The sequence below is a fragment of the Centropristis striata genome, chromosome 12, assembly GCF_030273125.1.
Source record: "Centropristis striata isolate RG_2023a ecotype Rhode Island chromosome 12, C.striata_1.0, whole genome shotgun sequence".
NCBI classification, from domain to species: domain Eukaryota; kingdom Metazoa; phylum Chordata; class Actinopteri; order Perciformes; family Serranidae; genus Centropristis; species Centropristis striata.
In genome coordinates this window covers 5962114-5979411 of record NC_081528.1, presented here as the reverse complement: position 1 = coordinate 5979411, position 17298 = coordinate 5962114, and positions in this window count along the sequence as shown.

Here is a 17298-nt window from a genome sequence, read left to right as displayed (position 1 = left end):
AACCAATTTCTTAAAGGTGAATATGAATCATTTCAAAATCATTAACATACTTAATATGGTGTTAAAATGTTATAATGAGTGCAACTAAAACTATTAATAAACTATTAATTATAATTTAATTGTTTGTTAATGGTGAATTAATTATAAACTCACATTCGTATACCATCTATTAGCCATTTATAAATGATTTAGTTAGTTAAACAGTAATAAATGTTGTATTTACCATTCTAAATGGCCTATAAACGGTTTATAAATGATGATTAAACATTAATAAACTGTACTATAATCTGTTTACCATTTATAAATGATGGTTATTGTAAAGTGTTACCGAATATTCCTGTTAGGAGTTACATAAACCACTATAATAACTTACAATGTGTCACAATCTGATAGTTCAGAACTTCACAAATGTGGAGAATTATTATAAAACCTACAAATACAACTGTGCCAAAAAAGTTGGGACTCTGGCGTTTTTTTTATTGAGTGTTAAAATATTTCTATTCTTTATATAGACAATATCCAATTTTCATATAGGGGTTGTTCATGTAAAGCAACTTTTTTGCTTGCCATCTTTAACCCTCTGGAGTCCATCTATTTATTGGAAATACACATTTTATTTACAGTAATAACTTTATTGATATATGATATGTAGACAAGCTGAGAAAGCCAGTTGAAAGTTCAATCATAGGAGCTTTCACAGTGTGCCATTTATGTTTCTAGACCATTTTTAAAATGTGAATTTTCTTTCTACAATATATTACTATTTTTTATTTACATGCAAATAGGCTGTTTTGTAGTTTTATTATTAATTATTTTTTCTGCTGTTTTTGAGTGTATAAATGGTAAAAATAAAAAAAATAAAAAATGGTACATTTCCATAGACACCTGTGTCTTTTGCTTGTATTTTGGGTTCCTGGCAGCTTTATACTTTGTTAATTAAAATAAAATGAAAAATCTGACCGATAGCCAAGTTTGTGTGGAGAAAAAGGAGCCATGCATGTGATGTAAGGACAGACTGAAAGATGCTAAACAGAGACAGAAACAAATGCAGAGGAAGTTGACAAATTTCAACCAAAATCTCCTGGACTTCAGACATTTAAACAGGAAAAAAAGGAAGCAGTGGAAAATGACCATTATGCCTCAATAATATACTTAATAGCCAGAAGTCTACATATTTTTGGTACTGCTCTTCTTCTGCTTCTCTCCTGATGACGGCTCGCCCTGTTAGCCACCTGTCAATCAAAGGTAGCCACGCCCCAAATCATGCTTCTTTATCTTCTATTTTATTCTAAATGGGGCCATTATTAGAACTATTGACATCAAACTGTCTTGAAGAAGATTTTTTACTAGTGATTGAGACCATAGTGTTGTCCTGAAAAAAATTCTGAGTTAATAAATCAAGAAGAAGTTTTCAAATTTTGCATTGAAATGAATGGGCAGATTTTTTTTGCAGCCAAATTTAGCGCCCCCTGCTGGAATTTTCAGTAGAATGCAGATTAAGGCACTTCCTGGTTTGCCTCCATGCTCAGACCATTCAAAGCAAAAAATAAATGCATCCACACCTGGATTGAAAACCCTTCAGACTGCTGACTTTCACCTTGGCACCAACATATCTTCATCATGACAGATCTTTAAAACATTTCCAAATGGATTATGTCATGCAAATCTCGCCTATTTTAAAATGCATGCTGGGTACAAGCATCTAAGAGTATAAAGTAGCCCAGGAGAGTCTTCTGGTGTCAGGCAAGGATACAGTTTGCCTCAGGACTTTAAGTCAAGGTTCCCCTCCTCAGAAGGGATTCACATTCTCAGCTGGAGTCCAAAGGAAAGAGCCCAGAGATAGCAGCACGTTTACGGGATGGAATAGTTTACTACGCTGTGCTTTGCTTAAATTAGCCTGTAAAACGCCTTGAGGTGAAGCTAGGACAGCACGCCTGGTCACTGCTCTGTAGTAGGCGTGCAGTGTTATTTTTTGTCTGTGATTACATTTGCTCCAAGATGTTTGTCATAATTTGGAAATGTATTAAACTAGACACATGCTCGCCCTCTTTGACTCGCAATGATGTGACTGCAGGGGTATCATGTCCTTGTTTTGTTGTTTTAGGACAGTATGTTGCAAGGAGGCATTAAAGAGTCACAACATGTCACCCATGGGTCTGCAAATGTACCCGCTCTAACACACTTACTACTGTCTCCCTATACATGTACTGTACTTTACATTTTAAATCGCCAAATCTGTAAGAATTATGAGTCTTTTGGTTGTAAATAACTTCAATTAAAGTGCAAAAATCGTTCTAACTCCACCCTGCATTTTATTTTAATCCCCCGACCTTTATTTTAACTTCTGTCGCTCTTCATCCTACATCTCCTCATCAAACTAAATTACTTAAAAAAGACATAAAATGACCAAAAAAGACACAAAATTACTAAACAAAAGACACAAAATGACCAAAAAAGGACACAAAATGAGCAATAAAAGACACACAATAACAAAAAAAACACCAAATGACTGAAAAAACACTAAATTACTTTAAAAAAAGACACAAAATTACCAAAAAAGACACAAAATGACAGAAAAAAAGACATAGAATGACCAAAAAAAGACACAGAATTACCAAAAAAAGACACAGGATAACCAAAAAAGACACAAAATTATTAAAAAAGAAACAAAATTATTAAAAAAAGACACAAAATTATTAAAAAAATAAGACACAATTACCAAAAAAAGTCTTTTGCTTGTAAATAACTTCAATTAAAGTGCAAAAATTGCTCTAACTCCACCCTGCATTTTAGTTATTTAACTTCTGTTGCTCTTCATTCTACATCTCCTCATCAAACTAAATTACTTAAAAAAGACATAAAATGACCAAAAAAAGACAAAATTACTAAACGAAAGACACAAAATGACCAAAAAAAGACACAAAATGACCAATAAAAGACACACAATTACAAATAAGACACAAAATGACTGAAAAAACACTAAATTACTTTAAAAAAAACACACAATGACAAAAAAGACACAAAATGACCAAAAAAGACACAGAATTACCAAAAAAGACACAAAATTATTAAAAAAGAAACAAAATTATCAAAAAAAGACACAAAATTATAAAAAAAAAAAAAGACACAATTACCAAAAGAAAGTATTTTGGTTGTAAATAACTTCAATTAAAGTGCAAAAATCGTTCTAAATCCACCCTGCATTTTATTTTCCTCCCCTGCCCTTTATTTTAACTTCTGTCGCTCTTCATTCTACATCTCCCAGTGACTCACACACACTATAATAACTTCATTTCCACAAGATCACTCGAAAATCTAAGGGAGGCATAACACAAATTTAATTCATACATATGAGAAGTAACCTGAAATGAACTGGAAACACATTTGAGTACGGCAGCCTGCGGTGTTAGGCCGTTAGCTGGATGGCTTGCCAGATGTAATTGACTTTTCACAGTCTAACCTGTCACTCTCTCTGTAATTTGATAGACTCATGCAGAGAAGCTTTGAGAGAAAAAAACACACCCAGTAATGAAAAAGAAATCTGTGTCACAGGTAGAATGCCTTGATAATGTTTGAGTAATGGTGTATGCATATGAAGCTGAGAAAACAGTTGAGTTTCTCCCGCAGCAGTTCACTGAAGAGACGCTGGCAGACCACTTGTTTTTTGTTGTTTTATTGTTTGTGTTAAAATATTTTTTTCCCTTGCACATGAAATATTCGGTTCTCCAATGGTACCTGTTGCATTCAGAGGAATTCCTTCTTATGTCATTACCATAGACTGTATATAAGTAATGGAAGTAGTCACCATGACGTCACCCGTTGGTTTGTGACCCATTGGAAGCATCGAGTCTGAGCATGGAGGCCAACCAGGAAGTGCCTTAAGCTGCATTCTAACGAAAATTCCAGCAGGGGGCGCTGAGTTTGGCTGCAAAAAAAATCTGCCCATTCATTTCAGTGCAAAATTTGAAAACTTCTCACTTGATTTATTACCTCAGAAAAGTTTTCCAGGACAACAATATGATGTCAATCGCTAGGAAAAAAACTTCTTCGTGACAATTTGATGTCAATAGTTCTAATGATGGCCCCATTTAGAAGAAGATAGAAGATAAAGAATCGTATGATTTGGGGCGGGGCTACCTTTGATTGACAGGTCACTAACAAGGTGAGCCGTCATCAGGAGAGAAGCAGAACAATGCGTATCCATGGCAACGTGTCAATAAAGTTATATATAACGTTATAAAGATGGAAAAGAGGACGTTTACCGGTTTGGTCTCATAACTTTGACCCTTTCACTGTATTTTCACTTAATTACTTAATTTATTTGAACGTTTTGTTCATTAAAATGTCTTGTTCAGTGTTTGGTTGAACTAACAGACACTCCAAGGAGTCGTTGCTCAGTTTTCTGAGGTCAGTAACGTACATTTTGTTTTTGCTTTTTGCCAAAACTAACATCCCAGTTAATGCTCCAGTTAATGCTAACATGAATTAGCAGCAGCTTCTCTCAGTCAGGTTGAGGTGTAGAGAGGCTGTAGTCAGTGATCAGATCCCTCTCCTCCTCCACAGTCCAAATATGGTCTGCTTCCTGTATCGGAAACAAGATGGCGACGAGTGAACTCAATGCTTCCAACGGGCCACAAACCAATGGGTGACTTCACAGTGACTACGTCCATTATTTATATACAGTCTATGGTGGAGACTCATGGTGCATTTCATGAAGTCAGGATAATACTGGAGTCAAACCCCAGAAGACATCAAAAATATTGGAAAAAATGGAAAAAACAGAGACAAGTTATGCTGCATGTAGTAGTTGATAGTATATCCTGCAATCCATTATGTCCTTGTTACCTAAATAGGCTGCAAGCTGAAAGAATAGTGACCTTCATGTGGCACTGAAGCGTATCAAAGAGGAAGTGTTATTGCAGCGAGCAGCAGGATCTGTTGATGTGGAGACAGTGGGAGGATCTGTGGAAGAAACTAATGAAATTCAGTGGAGAGTAGTGATCCACTGACCGGCCGCTGCCCCGCTGCTGCTCCCTGTGGGATCTGAGCATTTAAGGGCAATGAAGCGAAAGATCTCTGTGATGGAGGACCAACACAACTCTGCATGACTGATACACTCTGCTCACAGGTCGCCGCCACGCCATCACTCTTACCTGTTCAGTCCGGCTCTCTGCGCTCCGAGGGCCCCACATTTAAGCTTCATATTGCTTTGATTTGAAAAAGTAGCACGGTGAAAAAGTTTACACGAAGCCCAATAGGCCATGAATAATCATAATAACACATCAGTCAGAGTCTATGTTGAAACAAATAGCTCATTCATGCTAAAAGTTTACTTTCTGTCAAAGCTTTATCTGCTCAGTAGGAGAATAATTAGTATGTGTGATAGTCATGCGCACACTTTATGGGCTATTTAGTATATTTACAGTACAGGCCAAAAGTTTGGACACACCCATCTCATTCAATGCGTTTTTCTTTATTTTCATGACTATTTACATTGTAGATTCTCACTGAAGGCATCAAAACTATGAATGAACACATATGGAATTATGTACTTAACAAAAAAAGTGTGAAATAACTGAAAACATGTCTTGTATTTTAGATTCCTCAAAGTAGCCACCCTTTGCTTACTAGAATATAAGACATGTTTTCAGTTATTTCACACTTTTTTGTTAAGTACATAATTCCACATGTGTTCATTAATAGTTTTGATGAATTTACAATGTCAATAGTCATGAAAATAAAGGAAACGCATTGAATGAGAAGGTGTGTCCAAACTTTTGACCTGTACTGTACATTGTGATATAACTGAGAAACAGACTGTTCGTCATTAGTGTGGTGAAGGCTGGACCTGTCTAAAGTTAGATCAGCCCACATCAGGGTTCCCCTACTGTGAGTGCTGAGTCCTGTGCCCAACATAGAAGAGCAACCTTTTCTCTGACATTATCAACAATGTGATCACCAGTTTCTTATCTGTTCACACAGCTAAAATAGGCTGATAATGTCAAGTTTTCTTTGACGACAGTCAAAGAAAAAACACATGTTCTAAAGAAAACCCCATGACCTAAAAGGATATTTTTATTACTCACATTTGGCAAAGTTATTGAATTAGATTGTTTCATTGATATTAACTTTTTTAAGCTAACCTTAGCATATATCACCTATATGCTAATGAGTTAGCATGGTTATTTTTTACGACTATTTCTCCTGATTAGTTCTTTGTTTCATGAGATTTGTTTGTTTCTTGAAATCCCTTTTTGTCTGACCTCATGATTGTAATGTTCCTTAATTAACAATAAAGATTAAAAAAGAAAAGTAAAAAAAAAAAAAAGAGTTAGCATGGAGCCTTTGACTCAATATAGTGAAACAACAGGCTAAAATGGTAGCATAATGTCACTTAATGCAGTGTATGCTAAACTGTCTTTATATGTATTTGATGATAACATATGATAATGTAAAATCACTGTATCAGGAAACATACTCACACCATGCAGTGATTGGTAGTTTTATTAGAGCTAAATTAGATTAGAATTTGATTAGATTAGAAATAAATTGATCCCCGAGGGGAAATTGCTTCTTTAATTGTTACAGTTGCTGCTGTGTAAGAAAGAATAAATACAGGTAAAAAGTAAAAAGCACTCTGCACCAGATTTAAAACAATACAAATACAAATGCCAGTCTTTAGTAAATAAAGTTATGCACAAATAGAAATATAAAATGTAAATGTAGTCTTTCTATATGTGCAGTATGAGTCAGTAAGTTATCAGTATGTACTTTTTCCACGGTGAAAGTACATCAGCATACTTTTTATGTAAAGCAGATGATAAGTGGAATATATATTTTTTGCTTGAGTCATAAAAGGCCCCATGTACTCAAGCCTCAGGGCAAGTAAAGCCGGCTCAAAGGGTCCCATAGGGACATCTTCATCAAGGTAACAATATTAGAATGCCTTCAGGTCATACGCGTTTGAACGAGAAAAGAAACACAAAGACGGGTCCAGTTGCAAGGACGAGTGTCCTCAAATGCATTTGCATGATTTTCAATCTATTCTTGCTGTCAGGTGGTCAAGTCAATAAAGTGTTTCCAGCATACAAAATACAATATCAGGAGCTGCTGTTATTAAAAAAATGACAGCAGCAGGCACACACTTTATTTTATTTATTTCCAATAAAAGACAAATACGGCCTACACTAAATACTTTTTTCGAGATAAACAGTCTTTAAATCAAGCTCAATAAGCACCAAGTGGGTATATATTAAATGCATTCTATGGGCCTGTATCCAATATCCACCGTCTCACTAGGCGCATATTGAAGTTAATTCCACACTGGGGTCATGTTCTCTTTCCAAATATACATGCATTTAACTTATTACAAGAAAGTAGGCACAGCAAGTATTCTTACATAAAATGCATTAAAAGTTAAGAAGATGCTAAGCTTGAATGCATGTTCACAAAATAAAAAACAATATGTTTTGTAGTTCAATAAGGCCAACAGAGTGGCAATGCTCTCGTGAAACCATCTAACTCAGGGGTCTCCAACTCAAATTATCTGGGGGCTGCTGGAGGCAGTATCAAAATGACCAAAAAAGACACCAAATCACTAACAAAGACACAAAATGACAGAAAAAAACCTAAATTTCTTAAAAAAGACACAAAATTACCAAAAAAGGACACAAAATAACCAATAAAAGACACAAATTTACTAAAAAAAGACACAAAATGACCAAAAAGGACACAAAATGACCAATAAAAGACACAAAATGACAAAAAAGACACCAAATTACTTAAAAAAACCCACTACATTACTTTAAAAAAAAGACACAAAATGACCAAAAAAAGACACAGAATTACCAAAAAAGACACAAAATGACAGAAGAAAGACACAAAATTACTTAAAAAAGACATAAAATGACAGAAAAAGACACAGAATGACCAAAAAAGACACAAAATTACTTAAAAAAGACATATAATGACAATGGCTGTGCTGTTTTGACATCCACCAGTTCTTTGAATTTTAGTTCATTTAAATTAATAAATAATTGATTGTGTGAGTGAGTAAGTGTATATGTGGTGAATATGGAATAGCTTGTCTACCTGCACTCTTCAATTAATTTGTAATTGATTTTTGTTTGTTTTTCTGTGTTTTTTGTGTTGTTTTTTTTTCACTGTAATTATGTGTATACATTGTGAAGCACATTGAGTCTGCCTTGTGCATGAAATGCGCTCTATAAATAAAGTTGAATTGAATTGGATTGAATTGATTGGGTGGATGCTTATAATCGACTTTGTTTCAGTCATAACTTGAGACTTGTGACATGCATAACAATGATTTTGTTCCACCTCTGCCATAGAATAATGATAAGGGACCATGCATTATTGTCAAATCAAGCCAATTGTGTTCATCATGGCCTCTATTGTGTATTACATGAAATATTTAGAGACCAAAAAACATGTAACGTCACAGGAAATATACACAGTGCCACTAATCACCCACAATAACCCACAATAACTCAACCATCACTGCCAATTGACACCTATGACACATGGGCACAATGGTCCACCTACACTAATTCACGGACCAACAGTGACACAACATGACACTCGTGGTACACAGATAAATATAGGGCCCACATGGACAAGCAGAAAAACATTCTTTTACACAATAATGTTGTCCCTGACACACAAACTGGCCCTGTTGCACACACACACACGCATACACACTCCCACAAATACCTGCCAGCATTGCCAAGAAGCACAGTCCCTGACACACACACACACACACACACACACACACACACACACACACACTCCTGTCGTCCACTGCCAACAAGCATTGTCCCAGAGACATGTCAATCTCCTAGTAGCTGTATGGGATTTATATAATACCCTTTTAGTATTCACAGTAAGCTACACATGCACCCTTGTGACTCCAGTTTGGGGAGTGGAATTCTTAATGTATCTGACATATTGTTTGGGAGAACAAGTAGTGTTATTCTCCTCTAAGCTTTGTGCACAAGAAAAAGGAAATCTGATATATCTGATAATTGTTTTATTTTAAGTTGACCAAGTTAATGGTCCTGAATCAGGACATTCGGACTGTGAGCTGGCATAGCTCTGTTAAATCTTCCAGTTATAGTGATTTTAAAGTGTTGATTGAAATGTAAAAGGATTAAGACAAATTTATTCAATAAAGGGTTTGTACCTAGTATCAGATTTGATCAAATGCTGCCTTTCTCTAACCCTTGTCACATGAATAATAAACCAATATACACTTGATCAATAAACTTAAAAATAACCTATAAACAAACTGTTCAAACCCCTGTTTAAGCATTTAAAATGACAGTAATAGTAATAATTTACATGAACTGACAATGTGGGACTTGACTGGGGATTTGTCGTTCCTGACTTGGGACTTGCTGGTCTTGACTTGATACTTTACTTGGTGGCGATGACTTGGCACTTGTTCACCTTGATAAGGAATTCGACTTAGAGCTTGTTGGTTCTGCCTAGGAACTTAACTTGGGACTCGTTGGTCTTTACTTTGGACTTGACTTGGAACTTGGGACTCGTCGGATGGAACTGGTAACTTAGTTTGGAACTTATACCCCCTTTTGACCAAGGCAGTTCCAGGGCTGGTTCAGAGCCTAATCTGGATCAATTCCTCACTTTTTGACTGCTGAAGAACCGACTTTCTGTCAAGAAAACTGGTTCCAGAGTGGCACCAAGTCTTACCACACTCTTATCACGTTACTGGGTTACCATTAGCGGGCTAGCGTTAGCTTACAGCAAGTCTAACATTAACATTTTCATTAACATTGTCATTTGCTAACGGTTGCCTACCACTGGTTTAGGGTAACCTCTGCAACCAGTATGAATGTGTGTGGGTGGGGCATCCTGGTGGCTCACACTGGTAGAGTGCTTACCACATGGCCGTGTGCTTGCTGCAGCGGACCCGGGTTCGAATCCGGCCTGAGGTCCCTTTGCTTCATGTCCTCCCCTCTGTCTCCCCTTTTCTATCTGTCTCTTTCAAATAAAGCAGTAAAAATGCCAAAAAAATAATCTTAGAAAAAAAAAAAAAATGTGTGTGTGAATGGGTGAATGAGCGTAGTGTGTAGTGTAAAGCACTTTGAGTGGTCCCAAAGCGTCTAGAAAAGCGCTATATATACCATTCACCAAAACAATAACTTTTTTCCACCTCAGAGTAACAATTAGGGCCCATGTATTAATGCGTGACAAGCCCATTGTGTGAATCATGGCCTTTGTTATGAAGTGGGTGAAAGAATAAGGGAACAACAAAACAATAAATGAAGGAAAGGAAATAAATACAGTGCCACTAATCACCCACAGTAACTTGGCAAGCACTGTCAATCGTCACCTATGACTAATACACACAATGATGCACCTACACAATGTCACTGACCACACACACCACACACAGTGACATAACATGACACTTGTGGTGCACAGATCAACGTAGGCCCACGCAGGCAGGCAGAAAAATATTCTATTACACATTAACATTTTCCCTGACACAAACTCAGTCACCCTGCTTTCATGCACGCACGCACACACACACACACACACACACACACACACAGTCTTGTCGTCCGCTGCCCACAAGCACTGTCTATGAGACGTGTCAATCTCATAGAAGCTGTACAAGCTTTATATAATACCATATTAGTATTCTCAATAAGCTACACATGCGCCTGTGTGACTTCAGTTTGGGGAGTGGAATTCTTGATATATCTGACATTTGTTAGGAAAACAAGTAGTGTTATTCTCCTGTTAGCTCCGTGCCCAAGAGAATGAAAACCTGATATATCTGACATTTGTTTTGGGTAGCAGAGGGAAAAGCTGGAAAGAGGCTTTCTTTTTTCAAGTTGTATATATGAATTGAATGCAATGTGAGTTAGTGCAAGTGAAAAAGTAGCTTCCAATAAATATTGAATTACCTTGCCAGTGAGTCATGCAGGCAGCTGGTTAGTCATACAATGTCTGCTTGGTGTAGGCAGCCCATTAATATCAGCTTGAATATCATATATAATGACAGACTCCTGCTTATATCTGTTGTGGATTGTGATACTTTTCTTTTCTTATTATTTACTTATTATTGTAAAGCATGACATTTGGAACACAATTTAATTGCACAAGTTCATAAAGTTAGTTTGAGGTGATCTGGTTTGCTTGAAATCCCCAAAACCTTCCACAGTGTAGATCATGGGTCTCAAACTCACGGCCCGCGGGCCAATTTCGGCCCTCGTGACGATATTAGGTGGCCCCCACCTTGATATGAAAGTTTAATGTTAGTTTTATATGAATGGCACTTTACCGTGTTGTGTGTGGAAGGTCCCTTTAATTACTTTTTTAAAATAATTGTGTGTCTTTTTTGGTAATTTTGTGTCTTTTTTTGGTAATTTTGTGTCTTTTTTGGTCATTTTGAGTCTTTTTTTGTAATTTTGTGTCTTTTTTCAGTAATTTCGTTTTTTTCTGTCATTTTATGTCTTTTTTTTTTATTTTTTTAATTGTGTCTTTTTTTGGTCATTGTGATACTGCTTCCAGCGGCACCCAGCTAATTTGAGTTTGAGACCCCTGGTGTAGTGTATCTACCTGTCTGAACTCTCCAACTCTGTACATAAATAAAAACAATTATAACAATTATAAAAACAAGTGGCAGTACCTATACAGTAACACTGTTTCCTGATGAGATAAAAAAAAAATTGCCAAATTTGCAATAGAACTGCAAGTGTAAGGAGTTATTAAGTTAAAGTCTTGTTATTTTTCTGTACATATAAATCAACATTATGTAGTTTAAATCAACATTATGTAAATTGGTGCACCTATAGTTTCAGAGTTCAGTTCACTTCTGCACGACTGTTGTAAATAAGCACAGCTGCACAAATAATTACATTTCTGATTATAAAAGTCAAGAAAAATGTGTTTTAAACACCCAGATAAGTTTGAACCAGAAAAACAATTATAGAGTGTAAAACATTTGGTTTTAAAATAGTGAAAAAATGAGCAGTATTCTCTGGGGGCGTGTCCCCTGAAGTCACTTCTTGCGGCAGCTTGTACCTGCCCACCTAAGACACATAGTGCAAGAACAGGCGCCTGGTGTGGGTATAACAGAAGTACCATTCTCCTATTGCAAGTCAGTGTGGCATCAATATAAATATACTTTTGAGCTGCTATTTTAATGTAAAATTGTTGCCCTAGGTGCTTTGCAGTTGGAGACTTCCATGGCTTGAATGGACAAAATATTTACAATTGTATCTAGCCCTTTAGTGGTAAAGTACATGTACATAAAGTAGCAGGCATTGAAGTTAACCACAGCTCCCAAGGTATATATAATATTAGCATGAAACCTTTCCTAGTTCACTTTCAAACACTTATTCATGTTTCAGTGAATGACGCATTAGGATTCTTGTCTCTGAGCAGCTTTCTCTCCATAACAACCGTGGCTAAGGGGCATTGGTGCTGTAATATTTATACAGTATACAGTCATAACATAAAGGTATAGACTTGTTAAATTATTTGTGCAGACTCTGGTGTTTTTGTGTTCAGCTATTATTTAAACAAGACCTTGAAAGGACTGTTTTCATTAGGGAAAATACGTCCAAGCAGCTGCTCCAGTTTCCTCCACATCCCTCTTCCATGCATTTATTCTTCACATCTTTTTCTTGCGCCTGAACATTTAAGTACTAATATGCAGGCAGTATTATGGAGGTGCAATAACAATGTGGTGACAAATGATAACAATATCAACAACAGGGGTTGGTCCATTTTAAAACAAGTTATTTTATCTTTTCTTTTACAAGTTAAATGTAACATTCATTTAAACTCTTACTGCCTGCACAACTTACATTATTTCCCTGCTGGTATGAAAATCACACCCTGATTGAAGGGAATTTATGAAGTATAAATAAACTTTTTTTTTCTTCTTTTTTTAAAAATTATATTTATATTAGTAGTAGTATCGCTTTCTTTGCCTAATAATGATACATAATATTTATTATAATATATTAATACTTAACTACTAGATCTATAACTGAAACATGCACACACGCACACACACATGCACGCACACACACACACACACACACACACACACACACACACACACACACACGGGTTTATATGGTCTGTGGCGACCAACATTTTATTCATCACGTGTGGGGACCAACCTTTCTAAATGTTATACAGCTATGAAAAAAATCAAGTATAACCACTATGGCTTTGTTAGTTTATACACAACTTCAAATAGCAGAATTGATGAAGTCATGGCTGGACCATTTCATCTGGGGACTTAGGAAAAATCTATTCTACATGGTTCATAGGGACCTCATTTGAATATATGTAAATTAATTTACATAATTCACACACACAAACACACACACACACACACACACACACACACACACACACACACACACACACACACACACACAGGGGTACCATCATTGTCGTTGTTTAATATTCACTCCCTGTCTGTCTATGTCACTGTGTTGTATTGTATTATTGCACAATTTAAAAAAAAAAAAAAAAGTAGAAATGAACTCAACATTATACTAACCACCTAATTAGGCTATATCATTTTCTAATCACCTAAATATTACCAAAAATTGCTGCCACTAAGGGAAAAGCAACAACATGCAGCAACAAAACACATCCCCAGAGTCGTACAACGTGAATTTCCTCCTTTTCTTGAATTTCAAAATGCTCCAGCTGTTCCAAACTCTGGGAATCTGACATTTGCCTCTGGGAAGAACAAGTAGTGGCTGCTTACAATATGTGAAGAACAGAACAAACTCAATGTCTGTCTTGTTTTCTGGGCCACATCTGCTCTCCCTATTGTTTAAGAAACACAGTGCGATACAGACACATATATACAGATGCTCACTGAGTGAGGGAGGGGTGCAGGGCTGGAGATGTGGGAGGACTAGGCATGTCTTTCTTTTCATGAACGATGCAACAATCTGTGTTTATTTCTTTATCTCCCACAACCACATACATGCACCATGAGGTTTCTGCAATATTAAACTACTTCTGGTTACTTTGAGATATATATGTAGTGTTAAATATTATGCACTAGCACAATAGAACGCATCGAATTATAATAAATACTGAAGGTAATGTGCTACTCTGTATTCACACGACTGTATAACCTTGAACTGTTAGGCTGCTGTATGTTAAACACCTCTGTTTGTTTCTCATATGTTCAACCTTTTTCTTTCACTACTTAACTACCGGTTTCACACCTATTCTTTTAAACTGACTCGCTGCCACAACACAGCCATATAATTAGCTGATTCATTGTTTTTTTTACGCTGTGTTCATTAACAGGATGTCTCGGCCTTGGGCTCCCACAGCTGTGTGTTGTGACAGATTCCTCTCACACAATCTTGTTTTAACGAGTGTCATTGTGTTGTGTTCACACCTGCATTGGTAGAAGATATATTGATGGATTTATACTTTAGTCCATGGGTCTCAAACTCGCGGCCCGCGGGCAAATTGTGGCCCTCATGATGATATTTTGTGGCCCCCACCTTGATTTGAAAGTTTACTGTGAGTTTTATATGAATTTTGGTGGACGATCCCTTTAATTCCTTTTTTATTTTTTATTTTGTGTCTTTTTCAATAATTTAGTGTATTTTTTTAAACAATTTTGTGTTTTTTTTTTGTAATTTTGTGTCCTTTTTTAGTAATTTTGTGCCTTTTTTTGGTCATTTCGTGTCTTTTTGATACTGCCTCCAGCGGCCCCCAGGTAATTTGAGTTTGAGACCCCTGCTTTAGTCTGTTATGGGCTCATGACAGTTAACTCATCATTGGATGGTTTGGTGTAATTGGTGCTACATGGGCCTGCAAAGGAAAATCAAAAGCTCAAGTTTATCAAGTTTATTAAGACAATTACTTTTTCATTTACTAAAAAGTTAGTCTGAATCAGAGTAAAGTTGATCATTTTGTTCAGTTTGTATTTAGTAGTGATGTGCCAATGAAGCCTCCTGAACCATTGTCTTTATATTTTACTTCATATCATCCATCCATCATTCATCCATCCATCCATCCATCTAATGGGGACAACTAATACAACTTAAGATTCATTAAGCTTGTTCTGGACTTCACTATTGATAAATACAAATACAACATGTCTGAGGCTGATAACAACTGATAACGGGTCAGATGGCCCAATAGTCCGAAAATACGTACTGGAGTCCAGTTACTGCCAACATGCTTCTAAACAAATAATTTGATGGTGTGATAACCTGTGGTTAAGGGATGGTTAGTTTAGGACACTTGGTTAGGGTTAGGGAAAGATCAGTTCTCCCTACTACCGGCACATCCGATCAGTGGAACATGGGCACAAAGGCATGGTCATTAACACTTAAGACATATAATCAAAATTGTACAGATTTTTCATTCTAAAACAATTATATTGTACATATTTGTCATAGTATTTTAATTACTTCTTTCTTTCTTAAATCTTTTTCAATTTCTTCATTGTAATGTAACGATTCAATGTTGATGTCACTCTTTGATGCATACAAAAGACATATTAAGAGGATAAATAAAGCCAAACACCAAGGAAAAGTCTTGTAAGGATACACCTACTTTAAAATAAACCTGTTTCTGGTTATAATTTACTGAATAGCCCCTGATATATCGCTATAAAATAAACTGAAGGATGAAGTGAATTAAACTATCATCTTGGAAAACATTTGGCAGAATTAGCATCCTACATCCGGGCTCCAGTTCAACTGTCTGTGATGAGACAATGAAACAAAACTGTTTCATTTTGTCCCGGTGCAAAATTAACATTTTGGTCATGGGGGATAAACACTGTGGAAACAATAATGAATCAGTTCTGGTGTCTGGTGCATGACATTATTGTAAAGTGTTGGAGTTCCACAGAGAATTAGTCTGCCTCTTATCAATGCCTTGTTCTAATAGGAAGAGTGTCTGTGTGTTGACAGAGCGATAGAGGAAGAGTGAAAGATATGATACAAACCAGAGAATTGATGGGAGAAAAGAGGAGGAAGAGATAGCAAGAGAGACACAAAGAGGCAGAAAACAGTACAGAATTAAAAGAGAGGAGGGGGCTCATCATTATTGGTGTCGGTACAGTGATTCATTCTGTTATCTGTCATTATCTTGTTATACGAGGAATTCAAACTCATCTGTATTGTCTGCTGGCTGATTAGGAACAATGCTAGAGGCCTGTGAGAACGCTCACGCTGCATTGCTGATCATAAACAATGCCGCTTGTTTGGTGTTTGTTTAGTCTTTTTCAATTTTGGGTGTACATCAAGGATAATGTCTGCATTTTTCATACACGATCCAGTGTCATTTTCCTCCATTATAGGAGTCGAAACATTTGACAGTTGTTTATTCCTGTCAAGATAATCAGCATAATGACTCAGAGAAGAGGCTGAGAACACTCAAGTATCAGTTTAATTCCCCTGATGATACAGTTATACTTCTGCTGATGTTAGTTTATGTGTCTGTGCAGGATGTGTCAGTAGACAGGTCGAAGCTGGCCAAGGAGACTAACTTAGTGGTGGAAGAAGTATTCAGATCCCTAACCACATAGTTGTGTTTGACCAAAAACTAATCACTTTGTTTTTAACATAAACCTAGCAATGTTGGTTCTTTTTACCTAAACCTAACCACATAGTTTTGGCACCTAAACTTAACAAAACTGAATGAGAAATCTCATTGTACATGCGTATAGTGACAATAAAAGCATTCTATTCTATTCTAGAAAACCTAACAAAACTGTGACTGGCCATTTAATGGGCTAATAATGGCCTGAGGACCTACCAGTAGTGATGTGCCAATGAAGCCTCATGAACCATTTTCTTTATTTTCTGACTCCACTAGATGGAGCTCTCTGATCAACAAAGGGCTGAAAACACACTTGATTACCATTGCTAGAGCCTTTTTCAATGAACTAAGGGCGCCATCTAGTGGTTTTGGAAAATAAATCAAATGGTTCATGAGGCTTCAATGGCACATCACTACCTACCACTAGTGGATGAAGAAGTATTCAGATCAGTAAAAGTACTAATACCACAATGTGAAATGACTCCGCTACAAGTAAAAGTCCTGCATTCAAAACTTACTGTAGTAAAAGTACAAAAATACAAGTATCAGCATCAAAATGTACTTAAAGTATCAAAAGTAAAGGTAGTCGTCATGCAAGATGGATCCACTCAGACTGTATTTTATAATCCAAATATATTATTGTATTATTATTGTTGTTACATGTATGTATCGGACAAAGAGTCACCAATTAAATCCAAG